Source organism: Triticum urartu, chromosome 4 (genome assembly GCF_003073215.2).
Source record: "Triticum urartu cultivar G1812 chromosome 4, Tu2.1, whole genome shotgun sequence".
Lineage (NCBI taxonomy): Eukaryota > Viridiplantae > Streptophyta > Magnoliopsida > Poales > Poaceae > Triticum > Triticum urartu.
In genome coordinates this window covers 158,191,526-158,210,356 of record NC_053025.1, presented here as the reverse complement: position 1 = coordinate 158,210,356, position 18,831 = coordinate 158,191,526, and positions in this window count along the sequence as shown.

Here is an 18,831-nt window from a genome sequence, read left to right as displayed (position 1 = left end):
CCAGAGTGATGAGGAGACTGGGAAGTAAAAAGTATTCCTAAACTCTCCGATATATAATTCCTAAATGACTCAAAACATTTTTCTAGACACAACTCGGCCACTAAAAACGATCAAGCAATGGGGCTCCTAAGGTCGGGGAAGGCTCTGATTACCAACTTGTCACACCCTCGATGCGACTATATCTCCCACGTGTCGAGGCACGACTTGGAGGCATAATCGCATTGAAGGCATATGTCGCAAGTTAGGCAATCTTCACAACATCCCATGTAATATGATAATAAAAGGGGAGATAACATAGTTGGCTTACACTCGCCACATCAATCAAGTACATAAATAACATTTCATCAACCAAACACTCATGGCCCGACTACGACACCAAAATGAAAGATAACCCAACAGGCGACACGGTCCCAATCACCCCCAACTGGGCGCCACTACTGATCATCGGGAAAGGAAACATAGTAACGTTGAGAGTCTTCGTCGAACTCCCACTTGAGCTCATACGCGTCTCCTGGAGCAGAATCATCCGGCCCTGCATCTGGTGTAATAGTAATCTGTGAGCCACAGGGACTCAGCAATCTCGCACCCTCTCGATCAAGACTATTTAAGCTTATAGGTAAGGCAAGGTAAATATATGTGGAGCTGCAGCAAGCGACTAGCATATATGGTGGCTAACTTATTCGCAAAAGAGAGCGAGAAGAGGAGGCAAAGCACGAGCGAGAAACTAGAGAACAACCTGCGCAAACATTACTCCAACACCGTGTCCACTTCCCGGACTCCGCCGAGAAGAGGCCATCACGGTAACACACTCAGTTGATTCATTTTTATTAAATTTAAGGTTCGGGTTATCTACAACCGGACATTAACAAATTCCCATCTGCCCATAACCACGGGCACGGCTTTCGAAAGTTCAAATCCCTACAGGGGAGTCCCAACTTAGCCCATGACAAGCTCTCACGGTCAATGAAGGAATAGACCTCCTCCCAAGACGTTCCGATCAGACTCGGTATCTCGATAATTCAAGACACTTCGACAGGTTAAAACAAGACCAGCAACACCGCCCGAATGTGCCGACAAATCCCGATAGGAGCTGCACATATCTCGTTCTCAGGGCACACTCAGATGAGCCAGACGTCGGGTAGGCCAGCCCAGAGTTGCCCCTGGTAGTCCGGACATCGCTCGGTTGGACCAACACTCAGAGGAGCACTGGCCCGGGGGGGTTAAAATAAGATGACCCTTGAGTCTGCAGAACCCAAGGGAAAGAAAAGAAACCAAAGTTGGGCATTGCTGGAAAAGCTTTAATCAAGGCAAAATATCAAGGGGTTCCCATTATAACCCAACCGCGTAAGGAACACAAAACCGGGAACATAACACCGATATGACGGAAACTAGGGCGGCAAGAGTGGAACAAAACACTAGGCAAGAGGCCGAGCCTTCCACCATTTACCAAGTATATAGATGCATTAAGATAACATGGCAATATAATGATATCCCAACAAGTAAATAAATGTTCCAACAAGGAACGGCCTCCAATCTTCACCTGCAACTAGCAACGCTATAAGAGGGGCTGAGCAAAGCGGTAACATAGCCAATCAACGATTTGCTAGGACATGGTGGGTTAGAGGTTTGACATGGCAATTTGGGAGGCTTGAAAGCAAATGGTAGGCATCGTAGCATTGGCATAGCAAAAGAGCAAGCAAACTAGCATAGCAAAGATAGTAGTGATTTCGAGGGTATGATCATCTTGCCTGCACAGTTGTCAGAGTTGACTGGATCCTCAAAAGCAAACTCAACGGGCTCCTCGTTAGCGAACTCGTCTCCCGGCTCTACCCAAACAAGACAAACAAGCAACAAGGACACAATCAACCACGTGCAAGAACCAAACAAGACGATGCGATGATGATATGCTATGCGGGATGCGATGCGGGATGCAAAATGCAAGATATGACAGGAAATGCATGAACCTGGCCTCAACATGGAAATCCAAGTGTGCCACTGGAAAGATGAGATGAAATCGCTTGAAAACGATATAAAGAACGCCGAAATCGGAGTTACGGTTTGGAAATGGCAAGCGATTCAAAAATGACACCGGTCTGCGATTTACAGCAAGTAGGCATCTACAAGCAATGAGATGAACATGCTACCGCAACCAAACAGGACAACAAAATACATGGAAGGGATGCACACAAGATTCTTAACAAAAGTCTAGCACTGAGCTACGGCCAATTCATCCATTAACAGGTTCAAACAAGCATGGCAAAAATGCATATGGCAAACAGATCTCAGACTTAGTGAAATCAACACTTGTCTGGAATTTCAGATCAGGTAGCCCTCTTCGGAGCAACGAAACTACATGCTACAGGATCTGAACATGGAAAAGTAAAGCATGGCATGGAGCTACTCAAAGAGCTTAAGAAAAGTCCCTTAGTGACCTTGAGCCAAAAGGGATCAGAAAATACAATTGCAAGCATGTGAACATAGCAAAAACATAATCAGTTTTCAGACTTAGTGAAAACTGACACATGCTGAAATATAACTCAAGTAGGCATGTTTACGAGCTCGATGCACTCACTACGGTGCAAGTCATGGCAAGACAAGCATACAACCATCAAGAAGGCACAAAATGCAAGCTATACATGGAAAGAACAATAGCATAGCATGCACGAATCAACTACAACATCACCGGCAAAATTGCAAACAAGTTGACAATCTGCCCAGATTCACGAAGTAGCAAAAGTAGAGCTCGATTGACTCAAGCTAGGGTGCTCCATAATTGCAAACAAAGAAGACATGGATGGATAGAGAACTACAAATATTAACAAAACATCCTTACTGATCATCCTCAAAAGAGGCACGGATCACTAGGAAACAACATGAACATATGGCATCATGAGATAAACAGCTCCAGGACTTAGTGAAATTACTAAGTCCCTGAAAACAGAATTAGCAAGTGCACCACTTTGCAAGCTTGCACTAGTCACCACACACATCACAAAAATACATGGGTTGCACCTCTGGAAAGATGACAAAACCCTTAACAAAACACATGTAGAGCATCAGGGCATAACATGCACACATTAATCATGGCAAAAATGACAAAAACCTAAATGGAATAGCAGATCTGACAAATAACTCAAGTAGCCCTCTTCTAACAGCATTTCGGGCATTAAGATGAACTCAAATGAAATGATGCAATGTAATGAAATGATGTACTCTCTGAGATAAACATTTTGATATGCTATATGCATGAATCGGAGCTACGGATGCAAAGTTACGGGGCCACGAACATAGGCACTTGGACTAGGGTTTCTGAGAAAAGTCAACCTCCGAATGGATCTAGATCTGGCGGTTCTTAGCTCCGGATCGGGCACTGTACACGGCGTCGGTGGGGAAGCCGAGGAATGACGGCGGGGCTCGCCGGAGAAGGGGCCGCGGCGACCGGAGGAAGGAGGAGACCGCCGGGGAGGTCGCCGACGTGGGCTCCGGGCGCGGCGCGGCCGCGGATCGGCGGGTGGCTGCGTCGGGCGGTGCGGGCGGCGCCTTGGCGGCGGCGGCTGGCGACTGGGAGGCGGCGAAGGTGCGGTGGCGTCGAGGCGGAGGCGGCGTGGGGAGGCAAGGGCGGCGGCCGACTTCGAGGGAGGTGGCGGCGCTCGGGCGCGGGGCTCCCAGGCGGCGGGGGCGAGCCGAACGGGCTCCGGGGGCCCGGCTCGGGCCGCGACGTGCTTCGGCCGCGGCGGCGGCACGATGCCACGTGGCGGGCGGTGGTTGGCGACGGTGACGAGCGGACGCGTCCGGCCGGATTCGGACGCATCCGGCCGGTGCGGGGGCGATTTAGAGTTTCGGGGAGAGGGGATCCGGGATATTTCGAGGGGGACCTATTTATAGGCATAGAGGGAGCTAGGAGAGTCCAAATGAGGTGCGGTTTTTGGCCACGCGATCGTGATCGAACGCTCTAGATGATGGAGCAGAGTTAGGTGGGTTTTGGGCCAAATTGGAGGGGTGTTGGGCTGCAACACACACGAGGCCTTTTCGGTCCCTCGGTTAACCGTTGGAGTATCAAATGAAGTCCAAATGATACGAAACTTGACAGGCGGTCTACCGGTAGTAAACCAAGGCCGCTTGGCAAGTCTTGGTCCAATCCGGAAATGTTTAATCCCCACACACGAAAGAAAGCTAGAAATGACCACCGGAGGAGAACGAAGCGCCGGAATGCAAAACGGACAACGGGGAAAATGCTCGAATGCATGAGACGAACACGTATGCAAATGCAATGCACATGATGACATGATATGAGATGCATGACAACAACAACAACACATGGAGACAAAACCCGAACCCGAGGAAATAAATATAACTTAACACCGGAAACGGCAAGAGTTGGAGTACAAATTGGGAAAATTACATCCGGGGTGTTACAAGCGGCCTCCATGGAGGACGCCATCGTGGGGGAAGGCGACGAGGCCGGAGGCGCCGGACTCAGGGCCGGTTTCAAGGACTGGCCGGACGATGACAAGGTCGAAGCCGCCCCGCACCGCCAGCCGGCGCTTGATCATCAAGGCACGGGCCCGTCTGCCGCGTCGGCTGCCCGTGGCGGCGCGCAGAAGCGCCCGGCCGTGTCGACCTTCTTCGGCAGCCGGCCGAAGAAATCCAAGGTTTCTACGGCGGCGACCAAGCGGGACGAGGCGGCTGTGAAGGCGGCCCGCTTCTGCAAGGCGGTGAAACAGCCGCAGGCGATCTCGGCGTAAGTCATCGAACGTCTTGTGTATATATATTTTTTGTTGTCCTTTTCGATTGAAGCTCTTCTAAACCTTGCTTTGCTTGCCGGGCAGGGCACCGCTTTCCCTTGAGCGGGGTCCTGGCGGCTCCGTAGTCGGGCCGACTGGAGGGTCTTCAGGCTCCCGCCGCGTGGATCCCCGCGCCGACCTTAGGGAGGCCACGGAGCGGAACGCACGGGAGGCGCGGGAGGAGCGGGAGGTGGCGGAGCGAAGGACCGCCCAGGCGGCGAAGGAGCAGGCCGACGCGGCGGCCAAGGCCCGGGCGGAGGCGACAGCCGCGGAGACGGAGGCAGAGGCCTCGCACAACCAGCCTCCGCTGCTCGTCGTTCCCCTCCGCGCCGTGGCCCCCGACATCCCCGTGCCCCCGTCGGAGGAGGTCGACCAAGACTCACCAGTGTTGGAGAGGAGGGAGGACCACGTGATCTTCGTGGAGGGGGCGCCGCAGGCGGCGCTGACTGGAGCGGGCTAAAGCGGCCAATCAGCCGCGGCGCCAGAGCAGCCGGCCGGGGGCGAGCCGGAGGTAGGGGCCGGCCTCGAGGTGCAGCCGGCATTGCGCCGGCGCACAGGGGGAGGCACCTCCACACCGGAGCTGCACCGAGCCACGGGCGCCAGCCAGACGACGGAGGCCCTGGAAGCGGCCAGCGTCAGCACGTCCGAGTGGACTCCCAGCGGCGGGACGGGCGAGCTGAACGCGGCGGCCCAGGAGGTCCGGAACCGGCTTCAAGCCCAGGCCGCCTCGCTGCAGCGATACACCCAAGAGTTCCTCGCGACGCGGGCCGTCATCCGGGTGAGTCTTCTAGCCTTGGTTGTTTTGCTCCTTTTGATTTCTTTCATGGGGGCGCGTCAGCGCAACCACTGGGTGTAGTCCCCGAGTTCCGAGTCGGCTGCTGTGCAAGCGGCTTGGAACTTACTAGGTCCTGACAACTGTCTTATTCTCGCCTCTTGTCTGATCTTCCAGGAGTATCATAACCTCCGCGCTGCTGCCTTCAACTCCCAGGCTCAGGAGCTGGGCCGGAGAACCGAAGACCTGACCAGCAGCCGGAGTGCGTGCTTGGTTTCGTTCATCTCCTGTGGGGTCGCGTCAGCGCACCCACTGGGTGTAGTCCCCGAGATTCGGGCCGACTGCTGAGCAGCCGGGTCGGATCTTTCTCGATGACTTCTTCCTTATTGATTTTTCCTTTGTCTTCATGCTTGCAGGAGCCAATGCCGACTTGAGGGGGCAGCTCAGCGAGGCCCAGGCCGCCCTTCGTGCCAAGGAAGTCGAGTACAATGCCTTGGTCCTGGAGCATGACCGCCTTGTCAAGAAGTCGGCCGACCAGGAGGAGAGCCACAAGGCGGCCCTGAAGAAGGCGCAGGACAGCGCGGACGCCCTGAAGGACGAGTTCGAGACTGAAGCGGCGGGCTGGGCTGAGGCGAAGCAGGCGCTGAGCGAGGGCTTCGGTCGTATCGAGGATCTGATCGATGGTAAGCCGCCTTCTTCACTCCTTGCTTGCCCCTTGATCCCTGATTTGTGTTCTGACTTGTGCTGCTTTTTGTTCTCTGTGCAGACTACTTTCCCGGCTACTCCGTCTTCACCACCCAAACCATCGAGGCCTATCGCGAGGCGCGTCGGCAGGCGGGGGCTGAAATCACGCCGGACGCGAGCCGGATGCTTGAGGAGCAACTCTTGGCGGTCCAAGCCCGGCTGCAGCCGGCTCACCGTATGCTCCGCCGCCTCCAGCGCGCCGGGGCGCAGGTGCTGGCCGCCCTCTGGCCAGGCGAGACGATTCCCCGCACCCGAGTCGGACTGCCGACTGGCTGGAGGTTGCGGTTGGCCGCTTCGAGGCTTGGAAGGCATCGGCAGCCCGGCTTGGAGCTGGGCGGGCACTGGAGTTCGTCCGGGCCTGGTATCCGGGGATGAACCTGGACCAGCTGCGCACCTGGCGGCTGGAGGCTGACGAGGAGATGGAGGAGGTGCGGTCGGCTATCGCTCAGCGCGCTTCAACGATCGCCGAGTGCACTGACATCAGCGTCTTCGCTCCTGAAATTAATGACGACGGCGTTGCCCAGCTGGAGGAGTGGTTTGGGCTGGACCCGGCAGTGGGTGAGGACTCGGCAGAGGAGATCGCCTCCAGCGATGAAGGCGAAGACGACGAAGGAGAGGAAGGTGAAGACGTTGAGGCGGCCAGTGAAGCGGCCAGCCAGCCTCAGCCTGACCGTGCTTCCAGCAACGAGGCACGTGCTAGCGCGCCCTCTGGTGGAGGCGGTGATCATGCCGAGGTTCATCAGCCGGCCACTCCTCCAGCCGGCACTGCCGTCTCCACCGACCTGCCCGACTCGCCAGTCGCTCCCCTGGCGTAATTTGCCGTCCTTGTTTTTCCTGCTTGTTATCCTTTGAACAATTTTTATTAAACTTGCGCAGTTCCACCCACTGGGGGTGTATTCGAACTATGTTGAATGCTGGCCTTTTGAAGGTCTTTTGTGTAAATATGATTGTGTGCGTGTTTGGTTTCCATTCGTGTATGCTTTTTATCCTTAGGCTGTTTCCTTTGCCGCCTTCCCCTTTTGGGAAGGCAAGTACTCGAGCTTTCTTAGATTGAAGCGAGGTGAATGGAAGCCGGCCGGCCGGCTACTCTGGTAGTCGGTCGGTGGTGGGAAAAACCGGCTTTTGTTATATTAGTCCATTAGTCCCTAGCCGTTTTTCGTGTGGGCGTCCTTTCCTGCCTTTAACTCTTGCCAGCCGGACAGCCGGTTCTTCGAACTGCGACTTTTGGCAAGAGAAGGCTTGGGTGCTGGCACACTACTTGTCTAGCCGCGGGTAGGACTTTTAATATAACTCTAGGCGGCCAGTCCACGGGCCGACTAGTCGAACCCGGTGCTGGACGAAAAAAGTAAATGTGATGACAAGGTCATAAGCGTGATATTCTTCATTCATAGATAAAAGATGGCAGTCCCCGAGCTCTCCTCGGGGGGCCTATTGTCTTGTACTCAGTACAAAAGTTAGCGTGATACATACTGCATTTCAACTGTAAAATCTTCGGAGGAGGTTGCCGTTCCATGGTCGTTCTGACTCCTTGCCAGAGTCGTCTCTCTTTCGTGCCTTCGGCTTCTGCGTCTCGATCAGGTAGTAGGAGTCGTTGCCTAAAGCTCTGCTGATGACGAAGGGGCCCTCCCAAGGGCCCGAGAGCTTGTGCTGGCCGGCTGTTCGCTGGATCAGCCGGAGCACAAGATCGCCCTCTTGGAAGGATCTTGGCTTGACCTTCCGGCTGTGGTAGCGGCACAGGCCCTGCTGATAGATGGCGGACCGGCTGAGGGCTAACAGCCGGCCTTCTTCCAGCAGGTCGACGCCGTCTTCTCGTGCTTCCTTGGCCTCCACCTCTGTGTACATGGTTACCCGACACGAGTCGAACTTGATGTCAGTTGGGATGACCGCCTCGGCACCATACACGAGGAAGAAAGGAGTGAAGCCGGTTGACTTGTTTGGGGTAGTGCGCAGACTCCAGAGGACGGCCGGCAGCTCATCGAGCCAACAGCCGGCCGAACGCTCCAGTGGTACGACCAGTCGGGGTTTGATGCCGGAAAGGATGAGGCCGTTGGCTCGCTCGACCTGGCCGTTAGACTGTGGGTGGGCAACGGACGCCAAGTCCAACCGGATGCCTTGCGTCGCACAGAAACGTGCCAAGGCTCCCTTGGCGAAATTCGTGCCATTGTCGGTGATGATGCTGTGTGGCATGCCGTACCGAGTTGTTATTTCTGTGATAAATGTCATGGCAGTCAGCCCATTCAGCTTCTTGATTGGCTTTGCCTCAATCCATTTGGTGAATTTGTCTACAGCAACAAGCAGATGTGTCATGCCGCCGCGCGCCGTCTTGAATGGGCCCACCATGTCCAGTCCCCAAACGGCGAAGGGCCAAGTGAGGGGAATGGTCTTGAGTGCTGAAGCCGGCATGTGTTGCTTGGAGCTGAAGAGTTGGCACCCTTTGCAATGTTTAACTAACTCCTTGGCGTCATCCAAAGCAGTCGGCCAAAAGAAACCATGGCGGAAAGCTTTGGCAACGAGTGATCTTGAGGTCGCATGGTGGCCGCATTCTCCTTGGTGGATGTCTCTGAGGATTGCAATGCCCTTCTCTTGCTCGATGCATCGCTGGAGGACTCCAGTGACACTGTGCTTGACGAGCTCTCTGTTGACGATAGTGTATGCTCCGGCTCGGTGTTGGACTTGTCTTGCCTCTGTTTCGTCAGCCGGTAGATCTTGGTTTATTAGGAAGTTGAGGATGGACTGAGCCCATGATGGAGCTGCGACTTCTTCTATTGCCAACACGGCTACTGCGACCAGGGCGGGGGGGGGGGGTGGTGAAATGCTGGAGTCGGCCGCCGCCTGCTGTGTTGGTGCAGTCTCCGGGCCGACTACCGCAGTCCCCGAGCCGGGTGCGGCAGTCCCCGGGTCGGGCGTAACTACGGAAGTCCCCGAGCCGCCTGCTGATGTCCCTTGGCTGACTATCGAAGTCCTCGGGTCACCCTCTTGGTTCTTCGAGCCGGTCCCGGCTGTATCGGGGTCAGGCGGCACGAAGATGGAATCAGACTCTGGAGACGGCTTGATAGACGTCTTGAGGAGGCGTTGTAGAGAGACACCAGTTGGTATTGCTTGCTGAGTGGAGCCTATTCAAGCCAGGGCATAAGCTGGCTCGTTGTCGGCTCGCGGTACGTGGAGGAACTCGCATCCTTCAAAATACCCACTGATCTGCTGAACGAGGAAGCGGTAGCTTGCCATATTTGCGTCCTTGGCATCCCAGTCGCCGGATGATTGCTGGACCACCAAGTCCGAGTCGCCATAACATAGGATCCGGCGAATGCCGAGCTCTTTGGCAAGTCGGAGCCCGTGTATGAGCGCCTCGTACTCGGCCACGTTGTTGGAGGCGGCAAAGTGAATTTGCAGGGTGTATCTGAGCTTGTCGCCTTTGGGAGAGGTGAGGATGACGCCGGCTCCCAAGCCGGTGCGCATCTTGGACCCATCGAAGTGCATGCGCCAATGAGTGGAGTCGGGAGCTGGCGGCAGGTACTGGGTCTCAGCCCAGTCGACGAGGAAGTCGGCCAATGCTTGGGACTTGATGGCGGTGCGAGGCTGGTAGAAGATCGTGTAAGGGGCCAGCTCGATGTCCCATTTCGCCACCCGGCCGGATGCATCCCGGCTGCCTATGATCTCAGCCAGCGAGGCGGTGCATACGACCGTGATGGGATGCTCTTGGAAGTAGGGCTTCAGCTTCTTGGCGGCAAAGTACACGCCGTAGCACATCTTCTGGTAGTGCAGGTAGTTCTGCTTCAAGGTAGACAAAACCTCGCTCAAATAGTGCACCGTCCTCTGGACCGGCTGGGCTCGGCCCTCTTCTGGGCGTTGGACTACGATGACGGTGCTGATCACCCGGCTGGTTGCGGCAATGTAGAGGAGCATGGGCTCTTTCTCAGTCGGCGCCGCCAGGACAGGTGGTGTGGCCAGCATCTTCTTCAGCTCATGAAAGGCTTGGTCGGCTTGGTCATTCCACTCGAAGTGAGTGGTCTTCTTCATGAGGCGGTAGAGGGGGAGAGCTTTCTCTCCGAGCCGGCTGATGAAGCGGTTCAGGGAGGCCAAGCATCCGGTGAACTTCTGGACGTCTCGAAGTTTGGTGGGAATCGCCATTCTCTCAATGGCCTTGATCTTTGCTGGGTTGCATTCGATGCCGCATTCGAAAACCAGGAAGCCTAGGAGTTGGCCGGCTGGCACTCCGAACACGCATTTCTCGGGGTTGAGCTTGATTTGGAACCGGCGTAGGTTCTCAAATGTTTCCTTGAGGTCTTCCAGCAAGGTGCCGCGCTTCTCCGTCTTCACCACAATGTCGTCTATGTAGACGTGGGCATTTCTGCCGAGCTGCTTGAGGAGGCACTTCTGCATGCAACGCTGAAAAGTGGCACCGGCATTTCTCAAGCTGAATGTCATAGTCAGGTAGGAGAAGGCTCCGAATGGCGTGATGAAGGCGGTCTTCAGGCGGTCTGCCGGATCTAACTTTATCTGGTGGTATCCTGAGTACGCATCCAAGAAACTCAACAGCTCGCATCCGGCCGTGGAGTCTATCGCTTGATCAATCCTTGGCAGGGCAAAGGGATCTTTGGGGCAGGCCTTGTTGAGGCTCGTGTAGTCTATGCACATGCGCCACTTGTTGTTCTTCTTTAGCACGAGGACCGGGTTGGCGAGCCATTCTGGAAAGAAAACTTCCATAATGAAGCCGACTGCCAGAAGCCGTGCTATCTCTTCTCCTACAATCCTCCTTTTCTCCTCCGATAGTCGGCGGAGGGGTTGTTTGACTGGTTTTGCGCCTTCTCGGACGTGCAGCTTGTGCTCGGCGAATTCCTTTGGAACACCCGGCATGTCCTTGGGGGACCATGTAAAGATGTCCCGATTCTCACGGAGGAAATTGGCGAGCTCGCTTTCCTATTTGCTGTTTAGGTTTGCCCCGATGACGGCAAACCTCTCTGGGTGCTCGGGGTCAAGAGGTATCTTCTTCGTCTCCTTGGCCGGCTGGAAAGATCATTGGGCATCATACTCCTTGGGATCGGGGGACAAGGCCGACTGTTTGCCGGCCATGGCCACGACTCGGTCCAACATCTTCTTTTCTTCGGCTATCACAATGACTCGGCCAGCCGGCTGCTAGCTGCTGCGCACTCGGAAGATTTCTTGTAATCGCCGGCTATGGTGATGATGCCTTTGGTGCTCGACATCTTCATCTTGAGGTAAGCATAGTGGGGAACAGCCATGAACCTGGCCAAGGCAGGTCGGCCAAGCAATGCATGGTAGGGGCTCTCCAGGTCTACCACTTCAAACCAGATCGCCTCCCGGCGAAAATGCTCCTTGTCCCCGAAGAGTACATCAATCTTGATCTTGCCAATGGGGGCGCAGGACAGGCCGGGTACGATGCCATGGAACACAGTCCGAGTAGGCATGAGTTGCTTTGTCTTGACGTTCAGCTTCTCTAGGGTGTCACGGTACAAGATGTTGATGCTGCTCCGGCCGTCTATCAGCACGCGGGAGAAACGGGCGTCGCATCTGTCCGTTGCAAGGGTGGCATCCAGAACCAACGCATAAGAGCCGGGAGATGGCATCACCTCTGGGTGGTCGGCCCGACTCCAGCTGATAGGTTTTTCTGACCAGTGCATGTGCTCGGCAGGGTTGGCAGCGACCATGCTGACCTCCTGGTGCTCTCGGCATCTGCCGCGCCGGTCTTCGGGCTGGCTTGTAAAGACGACATAGGCGGCATGCTCGTCGGGGAACTCATCATGCACGGCTCCGACTGCAGGCCGAGCGGTCGGCGGCTGCGGAGCCGGAGGCGGCGGACCGGCAAGCGGCGGCGGCGCGAGCCCTTCGCCTTTGGAGATTCAGGTGAGCCAATGGCACTTCCGGGTTGTGTGGTTGGACGGCTTTGCGCCGCTGTGGAACTTGCATGGGGCGTCGAGAGTTTGCTCGTAGGAGAAGGCCGGCTGCCAAGCCGGCTTGCCGCCCCTCTGCTTCTTGGGTGCAGGCCGCCCTTCGGGCTGCTCGTCTTCGACTGTGGCCACCTGCCGACTGGTGGAGGGCGGCACGGGGCCCTTGTGCTTGTGGTCGTTCTGGTGTGGGCGTCGGCCGGAATCCCCAACTGGCGTCTTGGGCGCCGGGTTGAGTACTTTCCTGGACGCGTCTACCCGGAGCTCGGTCTTCATTGAGGAGTCGGCGATGGCGTACTTGTCCGCTATGTCCAAAAGCTCGTCGAGGGTAGTCGGCTCGTCGTAGAGAAGCTTGTGCTTGAGGAGGGTGCCTTCTTGGCACCCGGCAGTGAAGTATTCTATGGCTTGCACCGCGTGCACCCCTTCGCAAGAGTTGCGGAGCTCGGCCCAACGCGTGAGGTAGTCGCGAGTGGACTCGGCGGGGCCTTGTACACACAAGGAGAGCTGTCTGGGCTTGGGAGCCCGCTTGTAGGTGCTGGTGAAGTTGCAGACGAAGGCTTCTGTGAAGTCTAGCCAACTGTTGATGCTGTACGACTTGAGGCTGTTGAGCCAGGTCCGCACCGTGCCTTGCAGCATGAGGGGCACGTACTTCATGGCAACGCGCCTGTTGCCGTTTGCTATGCTAACCGCCGTGGCGTAGTCGATCAACCAATCTTCCGGCTTCATGGAGCTGTTGTACTTGGGCGTGTCTCTTGGGAGCGAGAACCCTTTGGGGAAAGGCTCTCGCGGATGCGGGGGCCGAAGCAAGGCGGGCCGACATCATCTTCTTCTTCCAGCGCCAAGGATCGCGCTAGGCGGTCGATCCGATGGCGGGCGTCGTTCTCGCCGACTCCTTCGCGGCGACCTAGTCGGCCGCTGAGAGTCGGATGCGCAACAGGCGGTGGGGTGGGATATCTCTCCCCATGGGGCTGGGGCGGAGGCGGGTTGCCCCGCCACTCCATGGCCCGGGGGTGGCCTTCTGCGTCTCGCTCGATGGAGATTCGGGTTTGGCTTCGGCTGGCAGCCGGCTCTTTCTCGCGCCGCGCGCGGGTTTTACCCGCAGTCGGCGTCCGGGACGTCGCACCGTGATCTCGGCACGGGGGAGGGCTTTCCGCGCGGGCGTCGGCTTCGTGCCGCGGTGCGGCCGCATCGATTAGCTGCTGGATGCGTCTGGTCATGTGGGGGAGTTCTTCGGCCCCTAATCCGTCTAGCTCGTCTACGCACGCAGGTTCTCGAGTGGAGTGGCGTAGACTGGGCGGTCGACTCCTAGCGTGTCAGCGATGGCAGCGCCGCGCTGCCTGACACCGCCGGCCTGGCTGGGCCCGCCTGGGGCGGCATGCCAAAGGAGGCGCGGTCGGCTTCGCGTCGGTGGGCCTCAGTGAGGCGTCTCATGGAAGCCAGCTTCTGGCCCTCCGCGAGGAGGGTGAGGCGGCGAGCCTCCAGTGCTTCGGCATCGGCATCGGCCGGGAGGGGGATGGTCAAGTCGTGGACCGCCGCATGCGGGGCGTCGTGGGCGCTCTCGTCGGAAGCGTCGCCGTGGCCGATGACCATCACCTCGGTGGTGACAGCGTCGCAGCCATCGGCCCGGGGAAGCGGGTCGTTGTAAATCGTGACGTCGGTGGGGAAAGTGTCGAGTGAGGCCGTGTCGGAGTCGACAGGCATCGGATCGGTGGAGCCGACCGACTCCAAGTCCACAGCAGGCTCGCCGGATACGTGGAGCTGGCTGAGGAGGTTGACGAGGTGGTCGGTGCCCGCATCGGAGGCAAGCTCGTCGGAGATGAGGGTCTTGTCGAGGAGATCGGCAAGGCTGCTCGCTGCGCAGACGTTGGTGACGCCTTGCAGCGCGTCGTGGCAAGCGCCATCAGGCGTGCCGGGCTGGCTATGCTTGCTGGGGAGGAAGAGGGTTCCCGTCCAGAACAGGTCTCCAGACGACGATGCACCTGGCCCCACGGTGGGCGCCAAATGTCGGGTGGTAGGTGCGACATATGCCAACGGGTGGCTTATCATTGTGGGAGCCAGTAAGACGTCGCCGGTGCCTGGAAGCGGGATGAGGCGAAGACATGCACGCCGGCGAATCTTACCCAGCTTCGGGGCTCTCCGTGGAGATAACACCCCTACTGCTGCTCTGCGGGGTCTCCGCATGATCGCTAGATGAACAAGTAGCTACACGATGCTCCTTGAGCTGTTTTGTGAGGAGAAGAAGTAGAGCACGGCTAGCCCTCCTCCCCTCTCTATGTGGTGTCTAGAACTAGCTTGGATCAACCCTTTGCATGGGTGTCCCGGGGGGTTTATATAGGCCTACCCCCCGGGGGTACAATGGTAATCCGGCTGGGCGTGGGGCCCAACCGTCTGTGTCTACACTCGCCGGCTTCTGCGGCGGCTGCTGGGGCCCGTCGGCTACTGGGTCCCGCCGGCTGCCGGCTCCTTGGTCGATAGGCAGGCCCCACTGTCATGGGCCTTGTCGGTGGCTGGTTACTGTTACTCAATCCTGGTGACGAGGGCTTCGCCGAGGTGGGCATGGCTACAGTGCCGCCGTCCAGCGGGTGATCGCTGTAGCCTTACCGCGTCTTGTCTCCTTAATGGGGCGTCTCTTTCGAGGGAGGTGGCAAGCCGGCTGTGGGGAGCCGGCTCTGTCTTGGGCCGACTGGGGGAGGCCTGGCCGCCTTCGGGTGTCTCTCTGCCTGAAGGGGCCCACCGCCCGTGGGCCGCACTGGCAGCCCGTCATGGATGACATCAGGGTCAACGTGGCAACAGTGCCCCGCCGGACGGGTCATGGTCACCCGTACAGCGCACTGTGCCAGGCGTGCTCCGGGATTCGGAGGTGGCAGGCTTTACTGTGGCCACGCCCTGTCACATCGCCGTTATGTGGATGCAGACTTTGAGGGAACGATCTTGACCGTTTTGTGGGAGCCGGCTTCTTGGAGTCGGCCTTCTCGCGGCCGGCTTCTTGGAGCCGGCCCTCCCGCGGCTTTCTTCGTGAGGGCTAAAGTCAGGTCGCCTTCTGATAGCCGGCCTGGGAGGCAGCTGGCAAGGGGAAGGCGGCCCCACGTCTTGGATTCTTGAGGGCCAGATTGGCTTGTAATTTTTTCAGAAGGGCCAGGGGGAGCCGGCTAGGCTACCCGTGGTCATTTACTCCGACAGGAAAGCAACAAGCAAAATAAAACACATGACGAAACCCGGAATCCATGGATGGCATCTGAATCTCCGGTCTTGGGGCATTACAACACTCCACCACTACGAGAGGATCTCGTCCCGAGATCTAGAATTGCACTGGAGGGAAAACGGAAGAGAAAAGGAAGAGGTAAAACTAAGTTGCTTATTTGACAAACGAGTGAAACGAAAGAACCTTGAAAAGTTGAACAAATTGAAAGAAAGAATACAATGGAGATGAACGAAGTTGAAAACACTCCGTTAGAAAAGAGGAACAAGGAAGAACAAATTCGTATAGCACTCCGATTGAAAAGAGATGCAAAACTTCTTAGGATGAAAAGGATTTGAGCAAAGGGGCACAACACTCCGGTTAAATGGGTAAGCACGAAAAGAACACCATCCGAGAAGATGAGAGAAAAGAGCAACATCACAACGCCTCCGGAAGAAATGAGAGGACGGAATGGAATGAATGGAGGATAAAACAATATCTTCTATCTCAAATGATCTTGAAAATCATCTTTAGGGGAAAGTTCGAGCGGAGTTGTTGGAAAACCAACATTGAAAGGATAAGCTTGATATGGGCTTAAGGAACACATCTCAAAACTTAAGGTGAAATTCTGCCACTAACGAAACAAGATTGGATTGATAACAACAAGGAGACAAGAACTTATTTCACCAGTAGGATAAATGAAGAACTTGGATCATATATGAGCACCATAAATAGAAACAATCCTTAGGAGAAGCTTTAGGTGAAATATACCCCAATATGACTCCAACAAAGAGGTTGATGGATTTAAAATATCTCATTCTTGATAACATGTGAATCATGAAACATGAACTCAAATTATCAAGAATGACATAATACCACCTGCAATGGAGCGGTAGAAAAAAAAATTGCACTCAGGATTTGAAGATGAAGAATGCTTGAGCACCTCTGAAAAGAAACTTGATGAACACTTTGAGAAGGAATTAAATCCTTGATGAACCAACATGTAGAACCTTCATGCAAAACTCCGGTAACAAAAGGATGATCAAAACGGAATGAAGGAGAATTTGAAAACACAAGGTGAATCCTTCCAATGATTAGATAGATCTTTGGAATGATATAATTGAAATAACTTTGAGCTCCGGAAAGAAAGATGGAAAACTTGAATCGAGAATTTGATGCACCTCCGGAATAGGGAGTTAATCACTTGGATGAACAAGAATAAGGATTACGTTATGCGTATCCTTCACCAATTTAAATTGATGACAAACAATGGATTTGGCATACTATTTATTCTCGTGGAAAGGATTAAGGAGAGGCATAACTTAAGCTTGAGAAGGTCTTCAACGATCCACCGGTAGAATTGAAAACAACAAATGAATTGATATGATAACAAGGTAAGAAGAATCTTGAAAGAACCACCGTAAGAATTGAAAATGAACGAAGAAGAAAAATAAAGAAGCACCGGGAAGAATTAGAGAACAAATGAAGATACTTGAGGGGAATTTAGATAAAAGAGAATGAAGAGATCACGAACTGATTAGAGAATATTGAATGATGCACCAATAAGATTTATAGAAAGAGAGCTGAAAGCTGAGAATGAATAATTCTGAGATGATGGGCTCCGGAGAATCAAACTGAAAAGACTCCTGAATTACTCCGGATGGGTGAAAAGAATTCTCACAATCAAAACAATTATGAGAGGATGGCATCAAGCTAGAACCATGAATCTTGAAGAGAAAGGAGCAAGATATGGAAGAAAAACTCTTCTTCGGTCTTCAAAATCTGAGAATGACGATGAGAAACACCACCAATAATTGAAGAGGCACTCCGGAAGAATCAAAAGTGAAGAGGTTGAGCCAACGATGAAAAGAATTTGAAAGGTCAGGGAGAAAGGCATTTGACTGATGATAACTCATTCTTACGTCAAACTTGGAAAAGAATTTGAGAGTAACGCCGGTAGAATTAGAAGAGTTAGGTAAGATCCTGGAAAAGACCTGTGGGTTAGGGCCCACTCAAGGAAACACCGTTGTAACGATCTTGAAGAGAGATTATACCGGTTGAATTAAGTGGCTTGAATGAGATAACAACCTCGAAAGATCTTAAGTAGCGAGAAATGGATGATTAAGAGGTGCACCGGCAAGAGAAAAGCATTTGAAACGATGAAAAAGGATGTGATCACCATCGAAAGATTGCATTGAACACACCAGGGAAGATAAAAGAACAAAGAATGATAAACTTGAGGCTCCGTTAGAATCTTCATGAGCATCATCGGATAAGAACATTCAAAGGCAAGAATGAAGAGTCTTCACATGAAAAATGGATACTTTATTAAGATATATGAGTCCTTGAAGAAAAAAGGGGTGGGTGGGCGGGAAAAACAAAGGCAACTTGGAGATGAATGAAACAAACAACATTGAGACGACTTGAGTTGATCTTGCGGATGTTGAAATGATTGGATCCACTTGAGGAGGAGCACGTCGGTTGAAAAGGATTGTCATGACAATCTCGATTATCATGAAGGATTAGTATTCACATAGGAGTATGAGAACACCGCTTAGGAAAGGTATGGAATCAACATTTGACTTCGAAGCAACTCGAATACCACAATCAAAACAAAACAAGGATTGGCTTGCAAAATAAGCCGGAACAAACATATGATAGAGATTCCGTCTGAAGTTTACGTGGTGGGGTTTACACGGGCTCGATCGTACAACACCATCATGTACAAGGCAGTGCACATGACATACGAAGTGTCCCTGAGTCGGCATAGCCAAGGACTCTTTAAGACACAACGAGACCACTGTAAAACCAACCGTAGATAGGCAGACCACTAGACTTCGAACCCCAATTTCATATCATACATCTGTCGGAAAGATATCCTAAGAGCTACTTGAATTCCCACTTATAAACTCCCAAAATTTTCGGTTATGCAATCAGGTGTTGGGGATACAGGGGAAGCATAATATCTCACCCAAAACTAGCAAATCCTACATCCAGCTGTATCCATCCTTCAACACATAACCAAGAAACCTTCGGAAATCATTTACCTCAACCTTCGAAAAGCATCCGTTATACAAGTTATGGCAATACTCCCGAACTCCCACCCCAGTACTGGGTGGCGTCGAGGTTATCTCACCAACAACTGCATAAAAGAGATTTTCGATGTCGGCGAAACTAAACTCAGGTATTCCAGAACTGCAACGATAAAATTGTGACAACAACACCTCGGAGCTCAACTCTCTGGGACACTGCCACAACCCCTAAATGTCAGGAGGCACCAAGAACAATGTTCTCGTCACAAATCGATCGGAACGATTCCAAGATACCCGCGTGATCCTAAATTTTTTTTAGTGAAATTTGAGAAGAGAAGAGTCAAAACTCTACGCCAGGATGCCTTACCAGAGCGACGAAGGGACTAAGGAGTAAAAAGAAGTCCTAACTCTCCGATAT